The following is a 25,802-nucleotide window of genomic DNA, read 5'->3' as shown; positions in this document are numbered from 1 at the left end:
CAGAGATTGTTTGAACGGTTTTAGCCGGTTCGTCCTAATGGAGCACGTCACTAAATATTTATTCGGTATGCTCGTTACATTGCCCAAAAACGGTGTTGATAAGACTCTGAATCTGGGATTTTCTTTAGGTATTTATTCGACTCCAGGCTCCGGCTTGGGCAACGTCATGCGCCGATGGCGCTCCGAATCTGGAAACTTTGAGTGGACGATCGTGATATCCACAAAGGGCACTCCGAATCCAGAGACTTTTATTGGCCGATTGTGATATCCACGAAGGGCGCTCCGAATCTGGAGGCTTTGAGTGGCCGATCGTGATATCCACGAAGGGCACTCTGAATCTGGAGACTTTTATTGGCCGATCGTGATATCCACGAAGGGTGCTCCGAATCCGGAGGCTCTTTTGTCCCAACGGCGTCATGCGCCGAAGGGGCTCCGAATCCGGAGACTTTGAGTGGCCGATCGTGATATCCATAAAGGGCGCTCCAAATTCGGAGACTTTGATTGGCCGATAGTGATATCCACGAAGGGCGCTCCAAATCCGGAGGTTTCTATTGGCCGATCGTGATATCCATGAAGGGTGCTCCGAATCCGGAGGCTTTTCCGGCCCAACGGCGTCATGCGCTGAAAGGGCTCCGAATTAGGAGACTTTGAGTGGCCGATCATGATATCCACGAAGGGCGCTCCGAATCCGGAGGCTTTTTCGGCCCAACGGCGTCATGCATCGAAGGGGCTCCGAATCCGAAGACTTTGAGTGGCCGATCATGATATCCACGAAAGGCGCTCTGAATCCGGAGACTTTGATTGGCCGACCGTGATATCCATGAAGGGCGCTCTAAATCTAGAGGCTTTTTCGGCCCAACGGCATCATGCGCCGAAGGGGCTCCGAATCTGGAGACTTTGAGTGGCCGATCGTGATATCCACGAAGGGCGCTCCGAATCCGGAGGCTTTTGCGAAACACTTTTAGAACAATTTTCGACTAGAATCCTCGTATTACAAAAGTGAAATTTTTACATGGCGAATTATTTAACACTAAAATCATTCCCCACAGGTCGGGTTTAATGATAAAACTTTCGCAAGTGGGTCGAGTTCCAAGGCGTTGGGAGACTCTTTCCTGTCATATCTTTCAGCCGATATGCCCCTGTTCTTGCGATGGAATCTATTTGATAGGGGTCGTCCCAGTTTGGACCAAGTTTTCCATCAGCCGGCTTCCTGTTGGCTAGAAGCACCTTCTTCAGGACCAATTCTCCTGGTGTGTAGCGGCGCAGCTGAACTCGTTGATTGTATGATTTCGCCAACTGCTTCTGGTACCGCGCCATGGACGCAAGGGCACGGTCTCTTCGTTCCTCGATTAGAATCAAATCCAAAGCCAGCATCATGTCGTTTCAGCCTGTATCAAAAACTTGCGGCTTGAGGGTCGGGAGACCGATCTCCAAGTGTAAGATCGCCAGGTTGCCAAAGCATAGGGAAAACGGAGTTTCTCTAATTGATCTCCTTGGCGTTGTTCGATGAGCTCACAATACACTCGGCAATTCTTCGTCCCATTTGCCTTTGGCTTTCTCCAGCATTTTCTTGATGCCGTCCAGGATGGATTTGTTCGAAGCTTCAGCCTGACCATAGCTTTGGGGATAAGCCGGAGTAGAAAAATACGGCTGGATACCATATTTGTCGCACAGTTCTCGGTAAACACCACAATCAAATTGAGTGTCGTTGTCTGAAATAAGGGCTCTTGGAATGCCGAATCGTGTTATGATGTTCCTCCACACAAAGCGTTTAACATCAATGTCTCGAATGTGTGTTAATGCCTCTGCTTCGACCCATTTTGTGAAGTAATCTGTTGCGACGATCAAGTATCGCTTATTCCCTAGGGCCCTCGGCAATGGTCCTACGATATCGAGCCCCTACTAGGCAAAGGACCAGGGACTGGTAATAGAGTTCAGCTCTTCTGCGGGCAAATGGGTTAGTGGGGAGAACTTATGGCACTGTTCACACTTTTTCGCATAACACTCAGCGTCAGCTCTCATTGTCGGCCAATAATATCCCTGCGCTATAGCTCGATGGGCTGAAAAACGCCCGCCATAATGGGCACCACAACTGCCCTCATGTATCTCAGTTAGAAGCTCCTCGACTTTGTCTGGGTGCACGCATTCCAAATATGGACCAGAGAGGGATTTTTTATAGAGCCCTTCTTGCGGATCTAAGTAGTATCTCATGGCTTTGTTTCGCAACTCGTGCGCTTCTTTCTTCTCCTCTGGGAGTTGGTCAGAAGACAAGAAAGCAGCAATGGGATCCATCCAGCTTGGGGCAGATTCTATAACGTTAATTTGGACTTCTTCCGAAGGGCCAATGCTTGGCTCCGGGATGAAACCTACTTCGATAGTCCGTTTAATCTCTGAGTTGATGGTGGAGGCTAGGCAAGCCAAGGCGTCTGCATGGGTGTTTTGATCACGTGTTATCTGGTTCAACTCATGATGGTCGAATTTTGCTAACAAGGAATTGGCCATTTTTATGTAGGCCGCCATGCGGTCGTTCCTTGCCGTGTACTCCCCTTTTAGCTGGTTGATCACCAGTTTTGAATCACAAAACACAAGCAAACGCCGAGCACCAAGAACGTGCGCATTCCGTAAACCGGCTAGGAGGGCTTCGTATTCGGCTTCGTTATTTGATGCTTCGAAGCCAAGCTTAACGGCCTGCTCAATTATTGCGCCGTCAGGAGACATGATGACAACTCCGGCTCCACTGCCCCGATGATTGGACGACCCATCGCAATACAACTGCCAAATATCCCCAACATAAATCCTCCAGTTCGGCTTCGGTCGAATTTCGTCAGTCTTAAAGTCGGTCAGGACACCAGTGAATTCGACGACAAAGTCGGCAAGCACCTGCCCTTTGATTGAGGCTCTGGGTAGAAATTGAATATCGTATTGGCCGAGTTCCAGAGCCCACTTTGAAACGTGTCCGGAAGCTTCTGCACTGCGTAGTACAGACCGGAGGGGATAGTCTGTTAGCACCCCAATGCTATGACCCTGGAAGTAATGCATCAGTTTCCTCACCACCATGACTAGGGCTAGGACAAGCTTTTCCAACGGAAGGTAACGTGTTTCGGCATTAACCATTGCCTTGCTCACATAATACACCGGCTGTTGTTCTCCCAGTTCTTCCTTTATTAGCACGGCGCTGACGGCCCGGTCAGAAACTACCAGATACATAATGAGCGGGTCACCAAGAGAGGGCATTGCCAAGAGTGGTACTGAGCGGAGGTATGTCTTAAGGCCATTGAAAGCGGCTTCGCATTCGGGGGACCATTCAAAAGCCTTGCCCTACCGTAGTGTATGAAAGAATTGTCGGCAACGATCTGTGGAATGGCTGATGAACCTGTTGAGCACGGCGGCCATCCCCATTAACTTTTGCATCTCTTTTACTGATCGGAGGGAGCTGAGCTCCAGGATTACTGTGATCTGCCTTGGGTTAGCTTCGATTCCTCGGTGATTGACGATATATCCCAAGAATTTACCAGAGCCGATTCCAAAGGCACATTTGGAAGCGTTCAGCTTCATTCCATATTTGCGTAGGATGCCGAATGTTTCTTCAAGATCGGCTATATGATTCTGCTTTACCTTTGACTTGACCACCATATCGTCAATGTACACTTCCATTGTGCGACCAAGTTGCTTTTTGAACATGGTGGTGACTAGTCTCTGGTAGGTTGCCCCGGCGTTCTTCAGCCCAAAAGGCATAACTTTATAGCAGTAGGTTCCTCTTGGGGTGAGGAATGTTGTTTTCTCCTGGTCTTCTGGATGCATGGCAATTTGATGGTAGCCTCTATAAGCATCGAGGAAACTCATGCGCTGATGGCATGCTGTAGCATCTACCAGTTGGTCTACCCTTGGGAGAGGAAAACAGTCTTTGGGACAGGCTTTGTTTAGGTCGATGAAATCAACGCAGACTCACCATGTACCGTTCTTCTTCTTCACAGCTACAGTATTAGAGAGCCATGTAGGGTAGGTAACTTCCCTGATTGCCCCTGCATCAAGCAGCCGGTCAACCTCTTCAATTACGGCGGTAGTGTGCTCTGCGACAGATCGCCGACTTTTCTGAACGATCGGCTTGCACTTAGGGTTAACATTCAAACGATGCTCAGAAACAGTTGGGTCGACGCCCGGCATTTCATATGGAGTCCATGCAAATACATCAAGATTATCGAGTAGGAAGGATACTAGCTCATGCCTGTCGACTTGATTCAGGGAGGCGCCGACCATGAAGAATCTCTTTGGATTGCCGTCAATCTCAATTCGGTCAAAGTCTTCCGTGGCTTTCTCATTCGAGAGCCGCCCGACATCGTCGAGGCTTCCACGATTCGGCACCTCGATGGAATTAACTTGCAAATCCTTTGGCGTCTTTCCGGAGAGGAGATAGCATACTTGTGCCGATTGTTGAGAACCACGGATCTGCTCGATGTAGTATTCTGTCGGGAAGCACAGAAGCTGATGATAGGTGCTCGGGACAGCCCGCATAGTATGCAACCAAGTTCGCCCCATGATGAGATTGTACGGCGAAGGCAGCCTGACGACCAAGAATTCCACATCCACTGTTCGGGAGTCTGCTTGGACGGGCAGTATGATTTTCCCCAACGGCTATTCTGGATTTGCGTTGAAACCGAATAATGGATAAGGAGCCAGAGACAAGTCTGATTTGTTTAAGCCAAGTTTAATGAAGGTCTTGTAATACATAACCTCAGAAGTACTTCCCTGGTCTATGAGAACGCGCTCGACAGTAAATTGGTTGACACGTAGTTCAATGACCAGTGGATCAATGTGGGGAACTGTTATACCGATAAGATCAGAATCGTCAAAGATGATACTCGTAGCTTCATGCGGCCGTTTCGCCGGCGTGAGTTGCTTCTGGGATGCAGGGAGTGTTTGAATTGTATGCACGGCTGAGGGCGTTGGCAAGCTGTATATCATATTGATGACTGCAAGCGGAGGTGATTCCCGCCGAAGTACAATTGGTCTGGTTGCGCACGTTTGGGCATGGTGCTGGGGTTAAACATCTCGGACCAACTCCTAAAGGTCTTTCATGACGCCGCTACTGTCACGATCGTGATCTTCACGATATTCACACCGCCTATCCCTTCTTGTCGAGTTGGGAGGTGCCACCGCTTCTGATGGCCTGGTGTAGAACGAGGGGGCCCACTTTATATGCGGACTTTCTCTGGAGGAACTGGAAACTTCAGATCGTCCATTCTTCTTGGGATCCGGGGATAATGAGTCGCAGCTGCTATCGATGTCTTGAAGCCGGGCTCAAGGTCGTCGATCACCTGCTTTCAGAGGTCGCTCGGGATTTGGGACTTTCACCTTGGACACTCCGGCCAACTTAGTTATCAATGGAGTCCATCCCCTATCTCCTCCCAAACAGGTTTAGGAGTACATCCCCTATCTCCTCCCAAACATGATACATATGCAATGTATTTAAACAAGTCGTCATATAAAATGACCAATTTGCTAACATATTCAATGTTATAATTCAACCGTCATATTCAATGACATACTCAATTGATTAGTTTTAATTTACCTAATCATCATGCAGTATCTACAACAATCATGACTACCCTTCACCGATAGCCCAAAACAATTATTTCTAAACAGATAAATTATCTACAATTTCAAAGGAGAGTGATTAATCAATCCAACTCCACCATTCAATCTCATAATCTCCCAATTTCATGGTTTTCAACTCAATTTCATATTTCCATATTTCCTAAATTAATTATACAAATTAATCAACCATAATAAATTAGGGCTTTTTCCCCCTTTTCTCAAATATTGCACCCAAGGCCAAATTTCATCAATCATACACAATAACTTCATTTTAGGGACCACTCATACACTTGGAACCCCAAAAATAGAAAACCCCTCTTTTATAATTTCAATTTCAAACCCTAGTTTCTTCCAAAAACCCCAAATACCACCATTTATACAAAATGACTAACATTCATGTCAAAACTCATAGAGAGGAGTAGGTTATCCCTACCTCAAGTGAAGAGACCCAAAGGAGATGATGAAGAAACTCGAAAGTGCTACAAACCCACAACTTTTCGGATCAAAATGGAGCCCACGCAAAGCTCAAGCTTTTTATCAAAAGGGAGAGGGTGAGGAGATCACTAGATCCAGCTCAAAATGTAGAGAGAGAGAGAGAGTATTCTAGAGTGAGAAGCTCTCAACCTAGGGTTTTGGAATGCTTTAGAGAGAGAGATGGCCGAAAAAGTGATTCAAAATGGCTTGACCACGGATTGAAATACATAACAGTCCGCTCGAGCGTGGGACGCCCCGCTCGAGCTTCAAACACAGACTCCTGCTCGAGTGTGAAAAGCGCCACTCGAGTGTGGAATGCACACTTCCAGAAGTTCTGCAGACGAAGGTCCTCGCTTGAGCATGAAAGTGGACGCTCGAGTGTCTGATGACCTGCAAGAAAAATACTGAGGGCTGAAGAATCCCGCTCGAGCGTCAAACTGGCCGATCGAGCGAAGAAGCAAATGCAAAATGGCCCGCTCGAGCGTGAAAAGCCCCGCTCGAGCGGAGAGGCCAAAATCTGGGCATTAACTATTTGTTTCTAAACACAACCAACCTGTTTCAAACCTGCCTAACACATCCCAAAACTCAAATACAAAGAATTAAAGGACGAAAATGCGATACAAACAACAACAATCATCCACGGAACCGAATCTGGAATACAATAAACAATGAAGGGAAAACCGAGATCGCTATAACCTCCATCCCTTAAAGAATTTCATCCCCGAAATTACTGTAGACGTCCCCGAACGCCCCGGGAGGGTGAGTCCCGTTCTATTCGTTTTGGGCTCACTACAGTTCGGACTCTCGAATCGTCACGGTTCTTAATCTGAACCAAAGAGTCCAAATCCGGCAAATCGTTTTGAGAAAAACAGATTTGTAGAAAAGAAGTGCCAAACATGGACTGCTTTGCCAGATACAGAGTCGCCACCTAAATATTTTTTTTATGGGGGAATTTAGAAAACCCTGACTCGGTGCCAAAGGCCACATGTCCGTCATCACCAAAGTTGCCTCGGCTCGGGAGCTTGGGTACGATTGGGGAAGGTCAGCTATGAGCACCCCCTCTCGCCCGATCCGAAGATCGGCCTCTACTAACCGTGATATCCGTTTTTGAAAGCGTTATGTGTTCTTATTCCGGTTATTAGCCTAGAATTACTATGTTATGCGCACAACAAACAATTATCGACCAAATCGTCTAAATTGGAACAAAACATAGCATGTTTGTTTTGAAAATGGTTTGCTACTCGTAAGTAGGCTAAAATGCAGGTTTTGCCACCCTTAAGTGGTCTTTTTAGAAAAAATGGTTTTGCCACTATCGAGTGGGCTTAAAACTCACAGTTTTAATGCATTATCCCAATTTAAGCAATTCGACCTTCATCCACAGGCATTCAAGCAGTAATATCACATAAGCAGCTAGCCTCATGCTAATCATGCAATTATGGCAACACTCACACGCATGCAGTATGCTAAAGCAAAAGGACTTACAGAGTACTCCAAGCCAAAACAGAAACTAGTTAGTAATCATATGCATGATCCTAGTTCATGTTAAGATGGCTAATGTAACACATGCAGGATGCAGCTAGAATAGGCTCGGCTATCTTGAACGTAGCATGTGAAATGCAACAGATAACACGTATTCAATTTGGAATTGAAATACAAATACAGTTAGAATGATGTGCCGAGCCCGATGCATGCAAAACGAATGAATGGATGCAAACATGCTATCATACTGTATGCTAATTGAAACATGCCCTAGACTAACCATTGAAAGCTAGTAAATAAAAGGGAAGAAAGACGTGGGGTTGGAAGACATACACACTCACGCACACTTATTACACAATTGCCCTCGCTCGGAGGGTCCGAATAAATAATACTAAATTAATTATTACAGAACTTCTAATTAATTAACAAATTAAATGCAAAAGGATGGGGGCCACAGCCCTGCCTCAGAATACGTGAATGATGCATGCTTGACCCATCTCGCCCGGAAACTCGCTGCCATAGCACTGTTGCCTCTATTAACACTGCCCTGCTTCTCTAGGGACTGCTAAAGTTCAAGAGTATGCTCTCTGGATGTTAGGGAATACCACCGACTAGGACAAAATTCCACCGGCCGAAGGGGATGATCACCGGCTGCCTTTTGATCTATCGGCCACAGATTACTGGCCGGTCGGCACTGTATTTAGCCGACCGGCCAAATCTTCCTGCAGAACCTGCAATTGACAGCAGCAGAGGGCAAGCAGTGTATGGCATGGAATTTTTAGGCAAATGTATGCATGGACACACTCTCTATCATGTAATGGACTCAAGGGAGCATGGCCCTCGACCCTCGGGCCATCAATTATGCATTTTGATGCATGATGGCCCAAAAGCCAAGTGTGCAACTTCAATATCAAATGAAATGCAAGCACAAAACACATCAAAGGGCCCCAACCCCTATCATGGTTGATCAAGAGACAAAGGATGCATGCCCAATGAAATGCAACCTAGGCATGGAGGCTAAGTATGCAACATGAACATGAAAATGAGCAATGTATACTAGGCACGCAACCTAAATATGTAAGCAAACATGGCATGCAACAACATGCGATGATGGACTTAAACTAACATGGATAGCTCGCAAGCATGCCAAAATCAGCGGCCATTAGATGAAAATGAGACAATCGAAATGCGTGCACACATGCACGCAAACCGAGGACCGAACCTAAGGCATAAAATGCGACTCTACCAAGGCATGGCAAGGGATGCAATATGGCATACAAACATATGATTTCAGCACTGAAACATGATGCTAAACAGCCCCAAAACATGAAAAAATGGCACCCGATGTATGAGACAAACCTCGAAACTCAAAACTAGGCACATGGAATGACTTATAGCTATACAAAGCATGCATTATTTGGTCATGAAGCATGAAGAAAGATGCAAGACAGTTCCAAAACATGCATATTTCCAGTTTATAACAAGCCTCAAAAATGAACACAAATAGGGCTAATCCATCATGCAAAAATGGCCCTAAAAGATAGATTAAACATGAAGGGACAGCAGCTGGCCCCAAATGGCAAAGAGCCCTTCAACAAAGCTGAAGAGGGGCTCAAAATAAGGCACTTTACAGTTTACATCAAGCCACGAAAATAATCAAAAATAAGGCCAAACTATCATGCAAGAAAAGGCCTAAAGAGGGGTAAAGAGACAAGTGGTAGCTTCTGTTCTCAAACCGAGGAGAGACCTTCAACAATGTTGAAGAAGGGCTCAAAACAAGATATTTTACAGTTTATGACCAAGTCCAAAACAACTCACAAATAAGCCTAAAATACTATGCAAAAATTGGCCTAAAAGAGAGATAAAGAGGCAAGTGGTAGTAGATGGCCTCAAACAGAAAAGAGCCCTTCAACAAAGTTGAAGAGGGGCTCAAAACATGGCACTTTACAGTTTGGTCAGAGCCCAAAAATGCTTGCAAGTAAGACTAAGATATCATGCAATATAGAGCTTCAAAGAGGGAGAAGAGGACTTACCCTTGTAGCACAGCAATGTAGCAGCTTTTGGTCCCAAAAATCAGTCCCTTAGCCTCTGAAAACGATCTCCAAGAACCTCCAAGCAATGGTGGAAGTGTGTGGTTGTGAGATGGTGTGTAAAGGACCAAGAGTAATGGACTTTTGAGCTTTGGAGAAGAGAGCTATGGAGGAAGAAGGGTGTATCTATCAGATATATATGTATATCTCTGGTTTTTTGTTTAACCCTTGATAATGGAGGAGGAGAGGTTCTTATATAGACAAGCCAAGTGGCTTGAAGCTTATAAGACAAGCTTAAGAGAAAGGGTCAAAGGGGGGCAAGGGGGGTCAAGGCTTATCAAGGAAGCTAAGGCAAGGGTGCAAGCTTCTTGAGGAAGCCAAGACAAGGGGTCAAAGCTTTCTCAAGAAGCCTTGAGCAAAGGGTGCAAAAAGAGGGGTCAAAGGAGTGCATGGGGAGACGGGTATGTGCACTCCATCTGGCATAGCTGGCATGCACCATGCTTGAGGGGTGGAAAAGGGTCATATCGGCCATGAAATGAGGCCATCGGCCAAATAAATGGCCGGTCGGCACAAAAAATGGCCGGCCTGCTATTTGTTATGGCCGATCGGCTAAATAGATGGCTGATAGGTGGCTTTCAAGGTCAAAAATTGGCCGGTGGGTGTCTAGATTGAAGCTCCAGAAGTTAGCTTTCCAATGGCGCAAACCTTGCATTAAAATTCCTCCTGTGGAAAAAGTTATGCCCATTTTGGTAAAGCCGCGCAGATTCGATCCAACTGGGATAATACCCAACTTCAACCAATCATATCTCCCCCACTCGGACTTGGCTCTAGGAGATTCTTGAGTGCAAAATGAAGCCCCAGAAGTAAGCTTTCCAACAGTGGCAGCCTCATAGCTAAAATCCAAGTATGTAGATGAATAGGCCCGATTCAGCGAGGGCTGCTTGACCCTCTTCTACTTGGATTCATGCCGAACTTCTCCCAAACTAGTTTTCTTCTCTCCTTTCCTCTTTTCTTCAAATCCAAACCCTTAAACAAAGTGTTTTGAAAGATTTTTCAAAGATTTCATCTCTCTTTCATTCATTTCCACTTTGTCCTTGCTCGATTTATCGAAAAGCGCATCATTTGACAAAATGTGAGCCTCAGAACATTGTAGAAACTTTATTTCAAAAATGTTTTGAAAGAGAGGGTTTTAAGGTCTAAAAACCATCCAAAATTACTTTGGCCCAAAATGGAGTGTGAAGTTGAGATTTGACTCTCTCATTGCTGAAGAATTTGACCTTTTGCATGGCATAGCCTGCACATCCTTCACCACCAAAGAAAACCATCAGTAACGCCCAAGTCTTAAGGGTGGTCAAAAATAGGGTGTCTACAATTACTAACATAAGTTTCAAAAATTTTGATTTTTCAATTCTCAACAAGATTATAATTCAACATTCATTATCCTGACCCATTATCAGTCATTCCATCTCTTTTCAAGAGGCAACTTACAATATAATCTTCAACATGCATTATCAACATGCATTCCCTTGAATTTCAACAAGTTTCAATATGCATGCTTCACAATCCCATAACATATTCAATGTTCATGTTCATATTTGCATTTCAAAAACATAATTAACATATACAATGTTAAAGTAAACTTCCATTTCCGAACCATATTCAATGGTTATAACATTTCCACCATCTAAAACATATACAATGTTTCTAGAATTCATTAACAAAACAAAATTCCCAATACATGATTAAACATTAACAAACAAGTCAGGATATTTCTCTCGGACCTCCAATTCACGTTCCCAAGTGTGTTTCCACAAGACTTTCACTAAGGGTATCGTCTTGCCTCGCAAGACTTGGTCCTGCCTATCCAAGACCCACACCGGTCTCTCCTCATATGAGGCATCCTCATCTACCTCTAAGTCAGTCCAATCCAATACATGTGACAGATCCGGCTCATACTTCCAAAGCATACTAACATGAAACACGTCATGCACTCCGGACAACTGCGGTGCTAAAGCTAAACGGTATGCAACCTCTTCAATCCGCTCGAGGATCTCAAAAGGGCCAATAAACCGAGGGGATAACTTCCCACTCTTCCCAAACCTCATCAAACCCCGCCTAGGTGATATTTTCAGAAAGACATGATCACCCACCTCAAATGCCAAAGGCCTCCTCCTACGATCGGCATAGCTCTTTTGGCGACTCTGGGCTGTAACAAGCCTCTTACGGATAAGTTCAACTTTCTTCGTCGTTTCCCACACCAACTCCGGGCCCAACAAAGATGCATCACCTACCTCGGCCCAACACACTGGAGACCTACACGGTCAGCCATACAAGACCTCAAACGGTGCCATGCCAATACTCGATTGGAAACTGTTGTTGTAGGCGAACTCCACTAAGGATAAGTGCCTCTCCCACGACCCACTAAAGTCAAGGACACAGCCTTGAAGCATATCCTCAAGGATCTTAATAGTACGCTCGGATTGCCCATCAGTCTGAGGATGGTAAGCCATGCTAAAGGTCAATCTAGTGCCCAAGGCACTCGGTAAACTCTGCCAAAACCTAGCAGTAAAACGTGGATCTCTATCTGAGCCAAAACCTAGCAGTAAAACGTGGATCTCTATCTGAGACGATCGACACTGGGACTCTATGCAACCTCACTATGTCCCGAATATACAAGTTGGCAAGATGATCTACCGAATCTCTCACGCGCATAGGAATAAAATGCGCCGACTTAGTCAACCGGTCTACGACCACCCAAATAGCATCACTACCCCATTGAGTCCTCTGAAGACCTACAACGAAATCCATCGTGACATGCTCCCACTTCCACTCGACTATAGGCAAGGGTTGCAACAAACCTGCTAGCCTCTGATGTTCGACCTTCACTTGCTAACAAGTAAGGCACTTAGACACAAAAACTGCCACATCTTTCTTCATACCCCGCCACCAAAACTAGCGACCCAAATCACAATACATCTTAGTGCCTCCCGGATGCACCACAAGGCGTAAATGGTGAAACTCTCGGAGTATTTCCTCTCGGCAAGACTCCGGCACAAGCAAACGGTCTCGGTACCTCACACTCAGGTCGTGATACACAGTCAAGCCATTCTCAACCTTTCCACTGGAGATCTTCTCCCGGAGGGATTCTACCTCAACGTCACCCCTCTGTGCCTCTAACACTCGATTCACAAGCGTAGGTTGTGCAACCACAGAAAACAAGGCTGCAGACTCAACAGACTCAACAGACTCACCTAGAAGCAAGTCAAACTCGCCAAGTGTACCCAACATATCCCATTCTCGGATGGCAATACAAGCTATATCACTAATGGACTTCCTACTAAGGGCATTGGACACAACATTGGCCTTCCCCGGATGGTAATGCAGCTCAAAGTTATAATCCTCAATGAACTCCATCCACCTCATCTGCCTCAGATTCAAGTCTTTCTATGTAAACAGATATTTCAGACTCTTATGATCCGAGAACACCTCGAATCTCTCACCATAAAGATAGTGCCTCCAAATCTTCAAGGCAAATATTACAGCTGCTAACTCTAGGCCATGTGTAGGATAGTTCTTTTCATGTGTTTTCAACTGATGTGAGCCATAGGCTACTACTTTCCCCTCTTGCATCAATACACACCCAAAGCCCTCTCGTGAGACATCACAATACACTGCATAACCCAAACTCCTCTCCGAAATAATCGAAATTGAAGTGGTGGTAAGTCTAACTTTAAGCTCTTGAAATGACTTTTCACAAGTCTCACTCCATACAAATTTGACCCCTTTCCGCATCAATCTAGTCAACGGCGAAGCTAGCTTGGAGAAATCCTTTACAAACCAACAGTAATAACCGGCCAATTCCAGAAAACTGCGGATCTTAAAAACATTCTTAGGTTGTGCCCAATCTTGCACTGCCTCTACCTTGGATGAATCTACAGTCACCCCTTCCTCGGATACCACGTGGCCTAAGAATTTAACCTCTCTTAGCCAGAACTCACACTTCCCAAACTTAGTATACAGCTTGTGGGCTCTAAAAAACTCAAGCACCACTCTCAAGTGTTCCTCGTGCTCCTCTTCAGAAGGTGAATAAATCAGAATACCGTCCACGAAAACGACCACAAAGCGATCTAAGAACTCCCGAAAGATCCGGTTCATCAAGTCTATTAGCACAGCCAGTGCATTGGTGAGCCCAAAAGGCATCACCAGAAACTCATAATGGCCATACCGCGTACGGAATGCCGTCTTCGGGATATCCTCCTCCCTGACCCTCAACTGGTGGTAACCCGATCTCAAATCTATCTTAGAGAAACAACGGGACCCTTTCAACTGGTCAAATAGATCATCTATACGAGGCATAGAGTACTTGTTCTTAACTGTAGCCCGATTCAACTTTCGATAATCAATACAAAGTCTCAAAGTCCAATCTTTCTTTTTAGCAAAGAGGGTCGGTGCTCCCCATGACGAAGTACTAGGGCGAATAAAGCCCTTATCTAGCAATTCCTGATGTTGAATCTTCAACTCACTCAACTCAGCTGGGGCAAAACGATACGGTGCCATGGAAATCGGTGCCGTGCCAGGCACTAAGTCAATAAAGAACTCGATCTCTCGATGGGTTGGTAAACTAACAAGATCCTCGAGAAAAACGTTCGAGTACTCACAAACCACTCTTGGTAACTCAGCCTAAGTCTCATCACACTCACTACTCATACAGCTAGCGAGAAGACAACTAAGCTCACTCCACCCTCGCGGATCATACACTGGTGGCAAGGCTCTACCAACCCGATCTCCCAAGAAATGAAAACAATCCCCACTCAAGGTACATACAGTAACCCTCTGGCGGTAGCAATCAATAACAACCCGGTATGACAATAACCAGTCCATACCCAAAATCACATCAAAACCCGACAAGTCTATCAATACAAAAGAAAATGGAAGCCGGCGATCGGTGACCTCTATATCACCGCCCTGACACCCCTGTTTCAAAATCAACTCACCCCCCAATGGGTGATACAACACAAATAGGAGAAGCTAACTGCGCCAACTCCAACCCCAAAATAGGTGCAAATGCAGCAGATATAAAAGAATGGAATGCACTCATATCAATCAACACATTAGCAACCGAGTTGCAAAACAGAAAGGTACCTCTCATAACAGATGGAGCCGGTACAAGTTCTGGCGCTGTAACAGCATACACGCGCCCTGTAGGCCTCTGATCTACCTGCTCACCTCTCGAAGCAAAAGATTGTTACATAGACTGAGCCGAAGAGGCTCCCTGATTGGCCCTCGAGGCCTGAACTGACTGAGATGGTTGAAAACTCTGTGTCTACCTCGAACTAGACGCACCAGATGTGCCACTCAACTGCGGGCAAAACCTCTTCAGGTGCCCCATCTGACCATACTGGTAACAAGAGAGCAGCTGGCCTCTGCCTTGATTCTGGCTCTACGGACGAGCCGAAGATGAAGCTGCTCTCTGCCTCCTCCCCTCTGCAGGCAAGCTGGAGACTTGTGGCCCAGCTGACCACACTTGTAACAAGTAATGTCTCCCTGACTGCCTCTCCCAGAACCCGAACTCGGAACTGGAATGGTAGATCTCGCAAACCCACACTGGGACTGCTGAGGGTTAAAACCCCTATGCCTCCTACTATCACCCTGGCCATCCTGACCCCTCTTAAAGCCCCTCATCCTATCTTCCTCTACCTGCATTATAGTCTCAAGATGGGCTGTAGCCTGCACCAAGCGCCCATACTCCCTAGTCATGGACCTGACCACTCGAAACTGGAGTCTGGTCCTCAATTTCTTCTCAAACTCAAGACAGCGGCGTTCCTTAGATGCCACCAACTCAGGTGCAAACCTCGATAAACTGGTAAATGCGGCCTCAAACTCGGCCACTGGTGTATTCAGCTGCTTGAGTTGATAAAACTGGTCTCTCAACTTCTCCCTAACAGTGGGAGGCAAAAACTTCTCCGAGAAGACATCAACGAAAGCCTCCCAATTCCCTCCAATACGACCTCGTACAAACTTCCACCACTGACCCGCATCCCCCTTCAACTGGAAAGATGCCAAGGTCACCCTCAAGGCTCCATCTTCGATGCCTAGCATCTCAAACATCTTCATCATCTGCTCAAGCCACTCATCGGCCTTCAGTGGCTCTTTAGGATCACCCAAAAACTCATTCGGATTCAACCGGAATAATTCCCTCTTCAAAAAGGAAGGCCCTGCCTCAGCTACATGGGCCTAGACTTGGTTCTCAGCTCGGAGAATGTCCACAGACTCCCTCAACGCTCCTGCCATTTCGTGGGCTAAGGCGCCCATGGCCTGCTGACCTACTTCGGCCACGTTGGCCTGACCAACACCCTCCTACTGTGCCAGAATTTCATCCGGTATAGACATCTCCTGCATCCTAGGCCTACCACGCCTACCACCATGTCCTCGTCCTGACACCCTAATAAAGGTAACAAAGACATTAGCATATTCACAAATGTGCCGAAGCTATTTCACTCGCGTTCTAATGTAGTGGACAACTATAATTCACTCCACGTAAGCACGTAAGCACGTAAGCACTAACAAATTTCATTTTCGGATAGTGACCGTCCCGTGGCGTTGCTAGAGTTCTAACTAGAAACGACAGTGATCAAGTGCCTTTCCAACAGGACTCCCAGGAACCCAAGGATCCAATCAACATCCTAGAAACTAAATCTCATACCCAAATAGTCACGTAAACATGTTATCACATAAGCACATAACACTATACATAAGTCTCTAACAAGCGAAACAAACCCATTGTGGTACTAACCACTTCCCACGTAACCAAAGTATTCAAACTCGGTACGCTCTAATATCAAGTTGTAACGCCCTCAAAATAATACATATAAACCAATCATTCTTAACATCCATAGACATAAGAGAAATAAACATATATTCATTTATCAGAGTATTCATTACAAAAGTATTACATGTTGACAATAAAAGTAAATGCCCTACGAGCTTACAACTTTTCAAGCCAACACATGGTTACAAAAATGAGAGTTCTAACTCTAAACACATTAAGCCCTTGGCTTGAAGTACATGTAATACAAATAGGCAACTACAAAAATAAGCCTTCAGCTTCTAAAACCTCCCAACCTACATCCTTGGAGGCGGCATATCACCTGTACCTGAAAATGATGTCCCATATAGGGTAAGCCAAAGCCCAGTAGAGATACGCTAAACCAAATATGAGCAATAACTAAAACATTAGCATTTGATAAATGTTTAACTCATATAAACAAACGTTCATTTCTTCCATAACCGATCCATATTCACAAATACACTTAAATTCCTTTTTGTTTCGTCAACCAAATCAATTCATAGATATGGTTCCCTTTTTATCCAAACAGTTTAAAATGAGACTACAACTCATATTAACAATACGTCGATCATAATCAATTAAAGTGAGACTATAACTCACATTATTAACACTTCAGTACTTCAACCTTAAATGAGACTACAGCTCATGTTATCATCATTTCAACGCTTCAATTCATTTACATTATGCAAACGTAATCAAGATTTTGGGACTTTCACCCTGGACACTCCGGCCAACTTAGTTATCAATGGAGTCCATCCCCTATCTCCTCCCAAACATGTTTAGGAGTACATCCCCTATCTCCTCCCAAACATGATACATATGCAATGTATTTAAACAAGTCGTCATATAAAATGACCAGTTTGCTAACATATTCAATGTTATAATTCAACCGTCATATTCAATGGCATACTCAATTGATTAGTTTTAATTCACATAATCATCATGTAGTGTCTACAACAATCAAGACTATCCTTCACCGATAGCCCAAAATAATTATTTCTAAACAGATAATAAATTATCAAACAGATAAATTATCTATAATTTCAAAGGAGAGTGATTAATCAATCCAACTCCACCATTCAATCTCATAATCTCCCAATTTCATGGTTTTCAACTCAATTTCATATTTCCATATTTTCCAAATTAATTATACAAATTAATCAATCACAATAAATTAGGGCTTTTTCCCCCTTTTCTCAAATATTGCACCCAAGGCCAAATTTCATCAATCATACACAATAACTTCATTTTAGGGACCACTCATACACTTGGAACCCCAAAAATAGAAAACCACTCTTTTATAATTTCAATTTCAAACCCTAGTTTCTTCCAAAAACCCCAAATACCACCATTTATACAAAATGACTAACATTCATGTCAAAACTCATAGAGAGGAGTACGGTATCCCTACCTCAAGTGAAGAGACCCAAAGGAGATGATGAAGAAACTCGAAAGTGCTCCAAACCCACAACTTTTCGGATCAAAATGGAGCCCACGCGAAGCTCAAGCTTTTTATCAAAAAGGAGAGGGTGAGGCGATCACTAGATCTGGCTCACTAGATCTAGCTCAAAATGTAGAGAGAGAGAGTATTCTAGAGTGAGAAGCTCTCAACCTAGGGTTTTGGAATGCTATAGAGAGAGAGAGAGGGCCGAAAAAGTGATTCAAAATGGCTTCACCACAGACTGAAATATATTACAATCCGCTCGAGCGTGGGACACCCCGCTCGAGCGTCAGACATAGACTCCAGCTCGAGCGTGGAATGCACACTTCCAGAAGTTCTGCAGACGAAGGTCCTCGCTCGAGCATGAAAGTGGACGCTCGAGCGTCCAATGACCTGCAGGAAAAATACTGAAGGCTAAAGAATCCCGCTCGAGCGTCAAACTGGCCGCTCGAGTGGAGAAGCAAATACAAAAGGGCCTGCTCGAGCGCGAAAAGCCCCGCTCAAGCGAAGAGGCCAAAATCTGGGCATTAACTATTTGTTTATAAACACAACCAACATGTTTCAAACCTGCCCAACACATCCCAAAACTCAAATACAAAAAATTAAAGGACAGAAATACGATACATACAACAACAATCATCCATGGAACCGAGTTCGAAATACAATAAACAATGAAGGGAAAACTGGGATTGCTATAGGTGGTTTCTCTCAGCAACTCTACACCAAAGGGAAAACTGACCATGAATCTGGTCACAGACGCCATGTCCAATGATGAAACAAGGAGGAAAGATATGGGAGGTAATCAGTCTTATGCTCTTGTCACAGAAAATATAGGCAGAAACAAAGGTAGAGATAGATGCAGAAGAAGAAGCAAGAGTAGATGTAACGCCTCAAAATATTATATAAATCAACCATACAAAAGAATCATAAACATAATGGAAATATTATATTTCATTCATCAGAATTTATATAACAAAAGTTATTACATGTAATTCCTTAATGTTAACAACAGAATAAGTGCCCTACGGGCTTACATCTTTCCAAGTTGTTACTTGGTTTCACCAAAAGAAGAGTCCTAACTCTTTTACATATAAAGCCCTCAGCTTGAATTTACATTTAAATACAAAAATGATAACAAAAATGGAGCTTTCAGCCCCTAAACCTCCAAAGCTAAGTCCTTCGAGGCGGCATATCACCTGTACCTGAAAAATGATTTCCCAAGTAGGGTGAGCCAAAGCCCAGTAGAGATATACTAAACAGTATATGAGAATTAACTAAAATATGAGTATCTGATAAATGTGCAACATCCCTAACCAACACATATTCCTATCATGTTCATTCAATATAGGTAACCAATATCTCGATTCATTTCCATTCTTTCATTTCGGGTAAATCAATTAACCAAATTCATGATTTTCAAACAACCAAAATGAGACTACAACTTAATAGTTCATAGTTCAATACATTCATCAATCCAACACTTCTATTTCTTACCATTTTACGGAACTACGTCTGTGGGAACCAGCACCCATAAATAAATAAGATTTTGGGACTTTCACCCTAGACACTCCGGCCAACTTAATTATCAATGGAGTCCATCCCCTATCTCCTCCCAAATAATGGAGTACATCCCCTATCTCCTCTCATTCAAATATATATATACAATGTATTTGTGACAACCCCCACCTCTGATTAGCGCTAATCTGTGATTAAGCATGATAAGAAATTGATTAAGTTGAAGTCCTAAATTGACTGTATGAGTGTGTTGCTTTAATTGCATTTCTTTCTGTTTGCTATAGAATGACTTGTTCATGTTTTAAATTTCGAATTGCGAATTGAAGGCCTTATCGGCGATCGAATCAGAAATTTGATTAGTGTTACAGGCTAATTAGGATTTATATGATTTTATGGTAGGTTTAATTAAAATTTGATTTAGAATGATTAAATTAGAATTATTAATGTTAAATTAATTGAATATAGGTTATTTACGTAATTGCCCTTAAGTGGGCTCCCTCAAAAACTATTATTTTAGTCTTAATTCACATTTGATACACCATCTTTTCCTTCCTCAAGACCAAAACGTGTGAGAGAGAGAGAATTGGAAGAAAAGAATTGATTCAACAAAGATTGGCTTGAAACGTAGAAGAAATTGAAGAAGGCTTGGGAGATTAGGCTTCTCTTGATTATGAATTTGAGTTGTTACATGCATTGTTCATGAAAGTTTCATTGAAATTGGGTTCAATTGGTGATTAGAGTCAAGAATTAGCTCAAAGTGTTGATTTGAGAGTGATTTCATACATGCATGCCCATATCATGGAATTTTGAGGTTGTTCTGCATGAAATTCTTCCATGCATGTCTAGATTATAGTTGTGATCTAAGAATTCATCATGTTTTTGGGAAGAATGGCTCATTTAATCATGTGTTAGAAGCTTTGAATTCAAATAAACACATGCATGGCATATTTACATCTTGTTCTTTTATTTGAAGTTAAATTGGTGTTCAATTGTCATATTTTTGGGCTTTGATTTCACAAAATGATCTTCAAAACATGTTATACTATGAGTTTCTAAGTGTTTTCCAGAAAATTGGCCCAAAAGGATGAGTTTTGGCATGTTTGATTCTTGGTTTGAGCTTTGGGAGCAAATCTGGAAAACCCAGATTTTGGCTTCTACGCTCGAGCGAAGGATTCCATGCTCGAGCGACCGCTCGAGCGACAGAATGCTAGCTCGAGCATAAATTGCAAGCTCTCAGGGTTTTTGCATGTGCAGACGCATGCTCGAGCGACGAGACCTACGCTCAAGCAAAGAATTGTGTCTCACACTCGAGCAAGCATCGCGCAGAGAATTTCAACAACCAGTACTTTTCATGTTTTTACAGACCGCTTGAGCGAGGAAGTTTACGCTCGAGCGACCCCTCTGTTTCAGTAGGCTCAGTCGAGTGAAGAAAGCCACACTCGAGCGAGACCCCTGTTTTCAGCAAATTTTGAAAAATGTTGCTAAGTGCATTTTTGCATCTTCATCCCATCCTAGGCATTCTTAGGCCATGTTTAAGGCATCTTAATGAGAATATTGATGAAGAACCACACCAAGTCAAGATTGGGGCCTTGTTATTAATCCCGAGTGTGTAATTTAGTGTGTGTTCGTTCTGCTACTGTGTAGGGTTGGTATCCGAAGACGCTGATTAGCCTGCCTATAGCCCAGTACTCTGTGAGTAACAATGTTGTAAAGCTATGTTCAATTACAATTATTTTCTGAATGATTAACTGTACTACTTTATGAAATCATATTGTTTACTGAATGAATGTTTGTCCTATTTTACGAACTATACTCGTGGCATCCATAGCAATTGACTGTTACTGCTACTGCTACTGCCACTGTTAATGTTACTATTACTGTTACTGCTACTGTTACAGAGATCTCTGTCACTTCCAATGTTTGAAACTACTACCGTTTACTGTTTTGATGGCCATCAACTGACTGTTCGGTCTATTAAGTCCTATTGTACTATTCTACTATTGGATGTACCACGTATGATTGATATGATTTCTAAATGACTAATATGTCGTGAAATATGAGTCACTGATTAAATAACTGATCTACTAATGCAAATGACTGTTTTAATTACTGAAAGGGCATTCATTCTTAACCACTTTACGCAGTTGTTATTCACTAGACTTTAGCTCATTGTTTATATTTATATGTAGGTGTCCAGGCACCGGATCGGAGCTAGAAGCGTCAAGTTAAGCTCATGTTTTGTCAAGCCAACCATTGTGCCTCACTTCAAGGTTTCGAGTCTTCTCGAGCCAAGGCTGTTTTTAGGGTGTTCCAGATTCACCCTTTTTGTCTCTGTTTTGCACTGACTAAATAAGACTTTATTGTACAGTTATGATGAAGGGATTAGGTTCCTAACCTGGATGTTATGTGTATATGTTTATAATTATGAATGTGGTTTTGTCCATAAAAGTCTTTTCCATTCAGGTTTTCACAGCTCATTGGACATCTTTTTATTTACTGATTGGCTTCCGCCAGCCCCTTTATAATATTATATTTACTGTTAAGAAGGCCTCTAGTAATCACGGATTACTGGCCGGTTACGATACTAAACCCTTAGGGGCGGGTTTGGGGTCGTGACAGAGTGGTATTAGAGCACGAGTTATACCACACACACATGTCCAAATGAGCTATAGGATGTCCTAGAAAAGTAATTAGGGCATTGCATGAGCATGTGAAAGTGCGTGTGGCCATGATACGAATATATGTGCTAATGTGCTTAACCAAATTTCCTATGTTTATTATTACCATATTGCATATAGTGAAATGGAGAATGCAAGGAATGCCGATGAATCTGAATCATCTGAGGCAAGAATGGCAAGGTTGGAAATAATGGTTGTACTGTTGACTGAGGCTCTAAGACAACAACAGAACCAACAGCCCCCACATCCTCCAGTACAGCCAGAACCAAATATCAATGATGATGTAATTGCTTTGACACAGAAGTTTAACAAAATGAAGCCACCAACATTTCAAGGAGGTCTTGAGCCACTAAAGGCCGAAACATGGATATTAGAAACTGAAAAGTTGTTTGAAGTGTTTCCTTGCTCCGAGGCACACAAAGTCTTACTAGCTACATTTACCTTGCAAGAAGAGGCCAGACGGTGGTGGATGCTTATACGTGATACTAACAATGCCATGACCTAGACTCAATTCAAGGAAGCTTTTTATGAGAAATACTTTCCTCAGTGTGTCAGGGACTGCAAAGTGACTGAATTTGAGCAATTAAAGCAGGGCACCATGTCTGTAGCCGAATATGATTCAAAGTTCACTGAACTCGCCTGATATGCACCACACATGGTGGACACTGATTATAAAAAGGCCAGGAAGTTTGAAGGTGGGCTTAATATGGAAATACTCGATCGAATTAATGTCTTGAAACTGCTCAAATATGTGGATGTCCTTGACCAAGTAATTATAGCCGAGACAATTGTTTCAGCATTAAAACAGACTAAGACACCAATAACTGAATGGCGGGGTAAGAGGCAAGGCTTTAATTCTAAGAAAGGCCGGAATAGTTCATTAAACAAGAAGCAAAACACTGGGTCATCGAGTAGTTCTAGCCAGGGCAACAATTCCATACCGCCTTGTTCAGAATGCGGCAAGAGGCACAAAAGGGTTTGCTACAAAATTTCTGGGGCATGTTACAGGTGTGGCAAGGTGGGCCACATGGTCAAAGATTTCCCTTCCACGTCTCAAAGCAATAGTAGGGCCACAACTAGTGTCATAGCATCAACTGTTACACCAAAACCCAATCCCAAAGCTACTGCAAAGGAACCTTTAAGGTAAGGCCGAGTGTTTGCACTTGTACCGGGAGATGTGCAGAACACCAAGATGGTTGTGTCAGGTATACTTTTGATTTGTGCTCAAAATGCTTATATTCTAATTGATTCGGGGTCTACACATTCGTTTGTCTCGCATGCTTTTCACGAAAATTAAATAGACCACTGGAACCCATGAACTATTTGTTAGCTGTATCTTCACCCGCTGGGGGATCCATGACTTGTGCTTATGTGTATCCTGCATATGAGATTGTTATTGGAGATATACTTCTATATGTTAATTTACTGCCTTTGAATATTAATCATTTCGATGTAATTTTGGGAATGGACTGGTTAACAAAATATCATGCTTCCATAGACTATGTAACGAAACAAGTTGTTTTTCGTCCATCTGGATTGCCTGAATTTGTATTTAACAGAGTTGGAGTAGTACCTCTCCCATATCTGATTTCGTCCATGAAAGCATTTCAATTAATTAAAAAGGGGTGTAAACGGTATTTATGTTGCATATTGACTGTACCTACTAATATTAAAGCTAATGTGGACAGTATTCCTATAGTCAGAGAATTCCCAGATGTTTTTCCAGATGATTTTCCAGGGGATTTGATTGATAAGGAGATTGAGTTAATCATTGAGGTGTTACCGGGTACACAGCCAATTTCCAAAGCTCCGTACAAAATGGCACCTGCTGAATTGAAAGAGTTGAAAATTCAGCTGCAAGAATTGTTGGATAAGAAGTTTATCCGGCCCAGTACTTCACCGTAGGGCGCGCCAATTTTGTTTGTGAAAAAGAAGGAAGACTCATTAAGGCTTTGCATTGACTACCGTGAATTGAACAAGGTAACAGTGAAAAACAAGTACCCATTGCCTCGTATTGATGACTTATTTGACCAATTACAAGGTTCTCAGGTCTTTTCCAAAATTGACCTTAGATCCGAATACCACCAGTTGAAAGTAAAAACAGAGGACATTGAAAAGACTGCCTTCCGAACAAGGTACGGACATTATGAATTTCTTGTTATGCCTTTCGGAGTTACTAATGCGCCTGCTGCATTTATGGACCTTATGAACAGAATTTTTAAACCATTCCTCGATGAATTTGTGGTTGTTTTTATAGATGACATTTTGATTTATTCCAAGAGTAAGAAGGAACATGAACATCATTTGAGAATCGCTTTACAGACCTTAAAAGAACAGAAACTATATACAAAACTAACCAAGTGCGAATTTTAGCTTGATAATGTTATGTTTCTGGGGCATGTGATTAGTAGGGATGGTAATTCAGTTGACCCACAGAAGATTGAAGCAGTGGTAAATTGGCCTAGACCGACTAATGTTACTAAAGTTCGGAGTTTCTTGGGTTTAGCCGGATACTACAGGAGGTTTTTGAAAGATTTTTCCAAAATTGCTTTACCATTGACTCAGTTGACTCAAAAAGGAATACCATTTGACTGGACCGACTAGAGAGAATCAGCTTTTCAAGAATTAAAGACTCGACTTGTGACTGCACCGATTCTCACCCTACCCTCAGGTACGGATGGATTTACTATTTTTAGTAATGCTTCCTATAAAGGTTTGGGATGTGTATTAATGCAAAATGGTAAAGTTATTGCGTATGATTCCCGACAACTGAGACCACACGAGAAGAATTACCCAACTCATGATTTGGAACTTGTCGCAGTGATCTTTGCATTGAAAATTTGGCGCCACTACTTATATGGGGCAACATGTGAGGTGTACACCGATCACAAAAGCTTGAAATATTTCTTTATACAGAAAGAGTTGACCATGAGACAGTGGAGATGGTTAGAACTGATAAAAGACTATGACTTGCAAATTTTATACCATCCAGGGAAAGCTAACACCGTTGCTGATGCACTTAGTCAGAAATCAATTGGGAATTTGGCATGTTTACTCACCGGACAGAAGGAATTGCTATGTGATCTTGAGAAATTTGAGGTTGAAATTGTTTTGCGTGAACAAGGTGGGACATTGGCTGCCATTTATGCTCAACCAGCACTCATTGAAGAGATCAAAGAGAAATAACAATAAGATGACTTCTTGAAGAAGATCATTGATGAAAGGGAATCCAAACCAAGGCCAGACTTTAAATTTGAAAACAATGTATTGAAATTTCAGGAAAGGTCGTGTGTACCAAATGACCCGGAACTGAAAAAGCGAGTTTTACAGGAAGGCTACAGTTCAAAACTATCTATTCATCCAGGAAGTACAAAAATGTACCAAGATTTGAAGCTTAATTTCTGGTGGCCGGGGATGAAGAAAGAAATTGCTGAGTTTGTGTCGAAATGCCTACAATGCCAACAAGTCAAAGCTGAACATCAACGACCCGCAGGTTTACTTCAGCCCTTGCCAATACCGGAGTGGAAATGGGAACATATTACTATGGATTTCATTGTTGAATTGCCTCGCTCCAGTAAAGGTATAGATTAAATTTGGGTTATTGTTGATCGATTGACTAAATCTGTTCACTTCCTACCTGTCAAAACAATTTATAATGCGGAAAAATTGGCTACAATTTATATTGATGAGATTGTTAGATTGCATGGAGTGCCTGTGTCTATTGTTTCAGATAAGGACTCGAA

This window comes from Camellia sinensis, chromosome 8, assembly GCF_055761805.1.
Source record: "Camellia sinensis isolate YWXY chromosome 8, ASM5576180v1, whole genome shotgun sequence".
Taxonomy (NCBI): Eukaryota; Viridiplantae; Streptophyta; class Magnoliopsida; order Ericales; family Theaceae; genus Camellia; species Camellia sinensis.
The sequence above is the reverse complement of the archived record's forward strand: the minus strand, read 5'-3'. Positions refer to the sequence as shown.